Genomic DNA, 8901 nt, shown 5'->3' on the forward strand with positions numbered 1-8901 from the left:
GGAAGGATACACGCAACTTTGCTCGTCAGGTCGCCATGGCTGATCGTCCGCCGCCGCAGAAGCCACAGGGACACACTCAGTCCTACTCCATTGATCCCCACTGGTACATGGACTCTGGGGCGACAGAGCACCTGACCAGTGAGATGGGGAAGCTTCACACTCGTGAACCTTACCATGGCTCCGACAAGATCCACACCGCCAATGGAGCAGGTATGCACATCTCTCATATTGGTCAAGCATCACTTCTCACTAGACATGCCAATAGGAGTCTTCAACTTCGCAATGTTCTTCGAGTTCCATCTGTGACACGTAATCTTCTTTCAGTTCCTAAACTCACTCGTGATAATAATGTGCTTTGTGAATTTCATCCTTTTGATCTTTTTATTAAGGATCGGGGCACGAGGGACATTCTTCTTAGTGGGCGGCTCTGCCAAGGTCTCTATCGTCTGGAGCATCCTGGCGTCGCTCGCGTCTTCAGTGGAGTTCGGGTATCTCCGTCACAGTGGCATGCTCGTCTTGGTCACCCAGCCACACCTATTGTCCGGCATGTTTTGCGTCGTCATGAGCTTCCTAGTGTGTCTAGTAATAAAGATGTAGCAGTGTGTGATGCTTGTCAGCAGGGGAAGAGTCATCAACTTCCTTTTTCGGAGTCCAGTCGTGAGGTGAAACATCCTTTAGAACTTGTGTTTTCAGATGTATGGGGTCCTGCTCAGACTTCTGTTAGTGGTCTTCATTACTATATCAGTTTTGTTGATGCTTACAGCCGCTTTACCTGGCTTTATCTTATCAAACGTAAATCTGATGTGTTTGACATTTTTGTTCAGTTCCAAAAACATGTTGAACGCCTTCTCAAGCACAAAATTGTTCATGTTCAGTCGGACTGGGGTGGCGAGTATCGCAACCTCAACTCCTTCTTTCAGTCGCTTGGGATCACTCACCGTTTAGCATGTCCACATACACATCAGCAGAATGGTTCAGTAGAACGTAAGCATCGTCACATTATTGAAGCTGGTCTGACTCTTTTGGCCCATGCATCTGTTCCGTTTCGTTTTTGGAGTGATGCTTTCACCACTGCATGTTTTCTCATCAATCGTACTCCCACTCGTGTTTTGAATATGAAGACTCCCATTGAAGTTCTTCTTAATGAACAACCGGACTACACCTTTCTCAAGGTGTTTGGGTGTGCTTGCTGGCCCCATCTTCGTCCATATAACAAGCGTAAGCTCGAGTTTCGTTCCAAGAAGTGTGTTTTTCTTGGTTATAGCTCTCTTCATAAAGGATACAAATGTCTTCATGTGCCCACTAATCGTGTCTACATCTCTCGGGATGTTGTGTTTGATGAGCATGTTTTTCCCTTTGCCAAACTCCCTGTGTCCACTACCGAGCCACCTGTCATGCATTCATCCTCTGTTGCTTCTGACCAATTTGATGATGTTGCATATTCTCCTCTATTGTTGCCTAACCATGGTGCAGGCACTGGTCGTGGGGCTCGTTTGGAGATTCTGGAAGTGCCATCTTCCTCTTCGTCGCCATCGCCTTCATCTTCGGCACCTTCTGTTTTGCATGAGGAGCACATGGCGCCCCTGCATGGCCTCGGTTTCCGTGCTCATGCACGGCCGATCGACGTCCTGGCCCGGTCGCCTCTGGCTTCTGGGCTGCCTTCGCCATCGTCGCGCCCTGCAACCCCGTCGACTGGGCCGGCCTCCTCGGTCCCCGTCTCGCCCAGGGCGTCGGGGCAGTCATCACCAGGCCTGGCCTCGCCCGCCCCTGCCTCGCCCAGGGTGTCTAGGCACTTCTCATCAGGGCCGGCCTCGCCTGCTCTCACCTCGCCAAGGCCGTCTGGGCCGGTGTCACCGGAGCTGGCCTCGCCCACTCTCGGTTCGCCCATGGCCTTTGAGCCCCTGTCGTCGGGCCAGTCTTCGCCATGCAGCCCGAAGTCGTCTGTCCCGAGCTCGCCTGAGGTGATTCCTGCATCTCCGGCGACCGTCACGTCTCCGTCACCTTCGCCTCCGCCGGCTCCTGCTGCTGCTCTACGTCCACATACGCGCAGTCGGAGTGGCATTTTTCAGCCTAAGCAACGTCACGATGGCACAGTTGCTTGGTTAGCGGCGTGCATGTCTGCTGCTCTCGCAGATCCATCCTCTGAGCCACGCACGTATCAAGCTGCTATGCGCATTCCTCATTGGAGAGAGGCCATGGAGCAGGAGTATCAAGCGCTTCTTCGCAATCAGACATGGACTCTTGTTCCTCCATAATCACGGGTAAATGTCATTGATTCCAAATGGGTTTTCAAAGTGAAGAGGCATTCTGATGGGTCCATTGAGCGCTATAAGGCTCGTCTAGTTGCTCGTGGTTTTCGACAGCGTTTTGGACTTGACTATGAAGACACCTTCAGTCCAGTGGTCAAGCCTACTACCATCAGACTTCTTCTCTCTCTGGCTGTTACTCGAGGTTGGTTTCTTCGTCAGCTTGATGTTCAAAATGCTTTTCTTCATGGTGTCTTGGCGGAGGAGGTTTACATGCGCCAGCCTCCGGGTTTCTCTGATCCGGATCGCCCTGATCATCTCTGTCGTCTGTCCAAGGCAATTTATGGTCTGAAGCAGGCTCCTCGTGCTTGGCATGCTCGTCTTGCAATGGCTCTTCGTGCTCATGGTTTTGCATCATCAACTGCTGACTCCTCATTGTTTCTTCTTCAAAGGCCTGAGGTTACTATGTACTTGTTGGTCTATGTAGATGATATCATTTTGGTCAGCTCCTCTCAGTCGGCTGCTACTGCGCTTGTTCGCTCACTTGGTGCTGATTTTGCGGTCAAGGACCTTGGGAAGCTTCATTACTTTCTTGGTCTGGAGGTTACTTCTCGTGCTGCTGGCCTTGTTATGACGCAGAAGAAGTACTCTCTGGATTTGTTGCAGCGAGCTGGGATGCTTAAGTGCAAACCGACGACTACACCCATGTCTACCACTGATAAGCTCAATGCTGTTGATGGTGTGCTTCTTTCTTATTCTGATGCGACAGAGTACAGGAGTATTGTTGGTGGGCTCTAGTACTTGACGATCACGCGACCAGACATTTCCTATGCTGTTAACCGAGTCTGCCAGTATCTGCAGTCACCCCGTGACACTCATTGGTCTGCTGTTAAGCGGATTTTGCGCTATATTCGTTTCACGGTGGCTCATGGTTTGCATATTCGGCCGTCTGACTCTGGTTGTCTTTCAGCATATTCTGATGCAGACTGGGCTGGCAATCCGGATGACAGGCGATCCACGGGGGGTTATGCTGTCTTCTTTGGCTCTAACCTGATTGCCTGGAGTGCTCGGAAACAGGCTACTGTCTCGCGTAGCAGTACTGAGGCTGAGTATAAGGCTGTGGCCAATGCCACATCAGAGATCATCTGGGTACAGTCCTTGCTTCAGGAGTTAAGTATACCCCAATCACAGCCTCCTGTTCTTTGGTGTGATAACATCGGTGCTACATACCTTTCTGCAAATCCGGTATTCCATGCCCGAACGAAACACATTGAAGTTGACTATCACTTTGTGCGTGAACGTGTCTCTCAGAAGCAACTACAGATCAAGTTTATTTCTTCCAAGGATCAACTTGCTGACATCTTCACCAAGCCATTGCCTTTGCCACAGTTTGAGACTTGCAGGCGCAATCTTACCCTTCTAGATTCATTAGAAAGTGGCTAAGATTGAGGGAGGGTGTTAGACTGTATTTACATGTGTATATTGTAACGTTGTATACCACCTCATTATATATATATGTGATAGGCCACCCCTAGAGGGTTGTGCCGGTTCCCCCCAAAGCCTATTGTCTTACAAGGTGGCCGTATGCATCGTTCTGATGTAGAGGCCGGGGAGTCCCCGCTTTTCAAAAAAAAAATTCCATAATATAAAAACTACATTAATGTTAAAAACACTCTTATATTATAGGACAGAGGGAGTAGTTAATTAACTAACCTTTCTTTGGCACTTACGTCAGCGCATTATGCAAAATCTTAAGCACCATCGACATTGTTGCACGGAATGTAATTAATACTCTGCAGGAGCTGTACTCTCAGAAAATCATTCTCGGGCATGCAGTTCCATCCAGTTTGTCAAACAAACCTCCCAACAGCATTAACTTTTCAGTTCGTTAGTTGAAGTAGTACTACTTGACCTTCTTGCTGGTCAGAGAGTACTTCGTGGGTAGTACCCATCTGGGAGGTGCCTGGATATTTTTTACCAGAATGGATCATGGAAGAATCATGGAGAAATCTAAGTACAAGCTCACCTACAAAAAAAATCTAAGTAGTGGCGATGGTGCAGTAAAATAACCACCCCTACATGTTGCAGCATGTGGTGGCTATTCATGTGTCTGCTGTAGGTTATCAGAAACTGCCATATGCAAATGCAACTCTCCCACTGTTATCCTGCCTGCCTGCAGAGTCCATGAATCTTTAACATTACTGACGCCATGCTTGTTTAACAATGCAAGTGGTACCTTAACCTGTACATACTACATAGGGATCCAGGACTACTGCCTGCATCACAGGAGCACTTTTGCTGCAAGCAAACTATAGCTAGCTACTCCCTCCGTTCTAAAATAGATTAGTACAAAGTTGGGTCATCTATTTTGAAATGGAGGTTTACTTGGAACTGCTAAGATATTCTCCCAAACCATCAGCTCATGACATGATCTTCTGTTAGTTACCACTAGTACAACACTATCTGAGCTAGAAGCAGCGGCAGCATGGCCATCAATCAAATCTGCTCAGCTAGCTGCAGGTGCAGCTAGGTGCCTAAGTACCGCTGCTGCAGGTATGTGTGGTAGGGCAGCAGGGACCGGTAGTTGAGCTGATGCATAACCTAGTAGTGCTGGACAGCTTGGTGCTGATAATCCCCGTGACCTTCTGAATTAATGGTGATGATTAGTACCATGTAGATACTCTAGCTGGTGTTACTAGGATAGTCTTTCATGGATTTGGACGAGCCTAATGAGATCTAATTAGGTAAACCAGCCGACCTAATGTTGCCATCAGCTAGGCTCTGCCTCTATTGCTCAGAGGGTGCTTGGATACGCTTTAGTCCCATGACTAAAAGTAGTGGGACTAAAACTTGCTAGCCTCACCCATGCTTGGATACAAATACTAAATAGACTAAAATTGAGTTAATGAGCATTTATTATCCTCCAAACCCTCCAATTCAGAACTCTCATGTGCTAAAAGAGAGGAGTTAAATGAGGAGAGAGAGGACTAATCCACATTTTAGTAGGGTTTCCTTGACTAAAATTTTTTAGTCTCAAGACTAGTTCTAGCATTTCTTTAGTCAGGGGTGATTGGAACTTTAGCCTCTAAAAGAGACTAGTTTTAGTCAGACTAAAAATAGTCCCTTGGATCCAAGCATGCCCTCAACTACTGGATTGGGTTGCATCAACCGCTAATAATGCATTCTGAGGATGGAGATTAATTATTCAGTGGTTCTAGGTACTGGGGGTGCTTAGGTTGTTATTAGTTCAGTATAATATGGTGGTAGCTGTTTTTGGTTGATACTTCTGGATAGGTAGTGCTGAAATCTGAGATGGGCTCTAGGCCCATATTGCAATTTCTGAAAAATCTCTAAGGGCCCATGTGGGTTATATGGCACTAGGTGTGGTGGGAAGTTTAGTCCCACCCCGGAAGTGGAAGGAGAGTTGGAGTGGTTTATAAGGATTTCTCTTCTACATGCTATTGGAGCTTGAGAAGAGAAGATGCCCTCGCGCACTCCTCCTCCGCCGCCCGCCTCGCCACGCCTCGTCACGACGCGCCGCGCCGCGCCGCGGGTTGCGGGATTGAGCCGAGCCGAGCTCACACCTATGGGTCGAGCCCACGTCTCTCCACGCGGCTGCGCCTATAAGTATGCGGTGTCTCCTAACCCTAGCCGCCACGAACAGATCACATCTGCTCACGCGCACGCCCACCGTCGTTCCTTTGCTGCTGCTGCCGCCGGTGACTCCATCCCGTCCGCCACGTACACGGTCGACGGGAGAGCAGGTCTCCGAAACCACGCCCTTCTGGTTCCTGTACGGGGTGAGGGGCGAATAGGTTTTTGGGAAGCGATTACGCGACTGCTCGCTTCCGATCGTCTACTTCCTCTACGTCCGCGTCGCCTTCATCATCACCATGTCCACCGACGCCGACCGTGCCGCCGCCGAGAAAGCTGAAGCCGACAAGAAGGTCGCCGAGGACGCCGCTGCTGCCACCAAAGCCGTGGCCTACTGGAGGGTATAACTCATTTATCCCGCTCCTGATTATTTTCATATTAGCAGTACTAGCAGTATGTGTAGATTTGTCTACTGTTTGCTTAGTACGTGCATGTTTAGATCAGAGTCAGTACGTCATCAACTTAGTCAATGGCATGCTAGTGATTTACTCATGGATTAATTTAATCGAGAAATTGCCTATTTACTCAACAATCCAAAAACCTATTATGTGTAGGAATTTCTCGGCAAGTGGCTTTGCCGCTGCACTGAAACCGGATAAGTTTACCGGTACATACTTCAAGCGTTGGCAGACTAAGACCACATTATGGCTCACGGCTATGAACGTGTTCTGGGTCACCGGTGTCTCCACGGGAATGATTGCTCCTGAACAGGAGAAGGCGTTCAAGGAGGCTACCATTGTGTTTCTCGGAGCAGTTCTTAGCGTGATCGGAGATAAACTGGTCGACGCATATTTACATGTGCATGTCGCCAAGGACTTGTGGGAGGCGCTCGAATCTAAATTCGGGGCCGCCGATGCAGGGAGCGAGATGTATATTATAGAGCAGTTCCACGATTACAAGATGGTTGAAAACCGTCCTGTATTGGAGCAGGCTCATGAGATAATATGCATTGTTAAGGAACTTGAGCTTCTCAAGTGCGAGTTACCGGGCAAGTTTGTCGCGGGCTGCATAATCGCTAAGCTCCCTAATTCCTGGAGGAACTTTGCCACCACTCTGAAACATCAGAGGCGTGAATTCTCTGTGGAGGATGTCATTGGCCATCTGAGTGTTGAGCAGAATTCGAGGGCAAAAGACTCGCACGGAAAAGGGGCCGAAGGGACTTCTGTTGCCAACATGGTGAACCAGAAGAACTTCAACTCCCACAAGCCCAAGGGAAAGAACGGTGTCCAACACAATACCGACTTTAAGAAGAAGGGTAAGAAGACCTTCAAGAAGAACAAGAAGGACGAGGGCTGCTTTACTTGTGGTTCGGTTGAACATTGGGCCAACAAGTGCCCAAACAAGTACAAGAAGTCAGGACAGGACTCCAAGTCTGTCAACATGATTGTGGGCAACAATGAGAATGGTGCATCTGGGTACGGTAATTTATTTACTGTTTTTTCAGTGTTTCAGCCCAACGATTGGTGGGTGGACACAGGTGCAGGTGTTCATGTGTGTGCTGACATTTCATTGTTCACTTCCTACCAGGTCACAGGTCACGGGTCCGTATTGATGGGGAATGGCGCGAGTGCTTCTGTTCATGGTGTTGGCACGGTCGATCTGAAGTTTACTTCGGGAAGGATCGTGCAGCTGAAGAACGTGCAGCATGTCCCCGCCATCAAGAAGAACCTCGTTAGTGGCTCCCTTCTATGTAGAGAAGGGTTTAAGTTGGTTTTCGAGTCTAATAAATTAGTTGTTACAAAATATGGACTCTTTGTTGGAAAAGGTTATGAGAGCGGAGGGATGTTCCGCCTTTCCCTTGCAGATTTTTGTAATAAAGTCGTGAACCATATTCATTCGAATGTTAATGAATCTGAAGTTTGGCATTCACGTCTTTGTCACATTAGTTTTGGTGTTATGACGCGGCTAGCCAAGTTGGATTTAATCCCGAGTTTCACTTTAGCCAAAGGTTCTAAGTGCCTTTCATGTGTGCAAGCTAAGCAACCTCGCAAGCCTCATAAGGCCGCGGAGGAGAGACACCTGGCACCATTAGAACTCATACATTCTGATCTTTGCGAGATGAATGGTGTGCTGACTAAAGGTGGAAAGAGATACTTCATGACATTGATAGATGATTCCACTAGATATTGCTATGTGTATCTGTTAAATACTAAAGATGAGGCTCTACACTACTTTAAAATCTATAAGGCAGAAGTTGAAAATCAACTTGAAAAGAAAATTAAACGAGTCCGGTCAGATCGTGGTGGAGAGTACTTCTCGAGTGAGTTTGATTCCTTCTGTGCGGAACACGGCATTATTCATGAGAGGACGCCTCCCTATTCACCCCAGTCAAACGGGGTTGCCGAGCGGAAAAACCGTACTCTAACTGATTTGGTTAACGCCATGTTAGATACATCGGGTTTATCCAAGGCATGGTGGGGGGAGGCTATATTGACGGCATGTCATGTCCTGAATAAAGTTCCGACAAAGGATAGTGAGATCACTCCCTATGAGAAATGGGCAAAGAGAAGGACGACACTCTCGTACTTGCGCACTTGGGGCTGTTTGGCGAAAGTCAACGTGCCGATCCCCAAAAAGCGTAAGCTTGGACATAAGACCGTGGACTGCATTAATTTGGGCTACGCTAAGAACAGCGTTGGCTATAGATTTCTAGTAGTGAAATCTGAGGTACCTGACCAGAAGATCGGTACAATTATGGAGTCTAAGGATGCTACATTCTTTGAGGATATTTTTCCTATGAGAGATATGCAAAGCACTTCTAGACAGGAATCTGAGGAGACTCCTGAACCTGCCATCCCTATGGAATATTATGAACAAACACATGATGAAAATCCCGAGGAGGATGACGAGGAAACCCTTGGTAGGATCAAGAGACAAAGGACTGCAAAGACCTTTGGTGATGATTTCTTCGTGTACCTCGTGGATGATACTCCCACTTCTATTTTAGAAGCGTATGCCTCTCCAGAAGCTGACTACTGGAAGGATGCGATCCGTAGCGAGA

This window comes from Triticum dicoccoides, chromosome 2B, assembly GCF_002162155.2.
Source record: "Triticum dicoccoides isolate Atlit2015 ecotype Zavitan chromosome 2B, WEW_v2.0, whole genome shotgun sequence".
NCBI classification, from domain to species: domain Eukaryota; kingdom Viridiplantae; phylum Streptophyta; class Magnoliopsida; order Poales; family Poaceae; genus Triticum; species Triticum dicoccoides.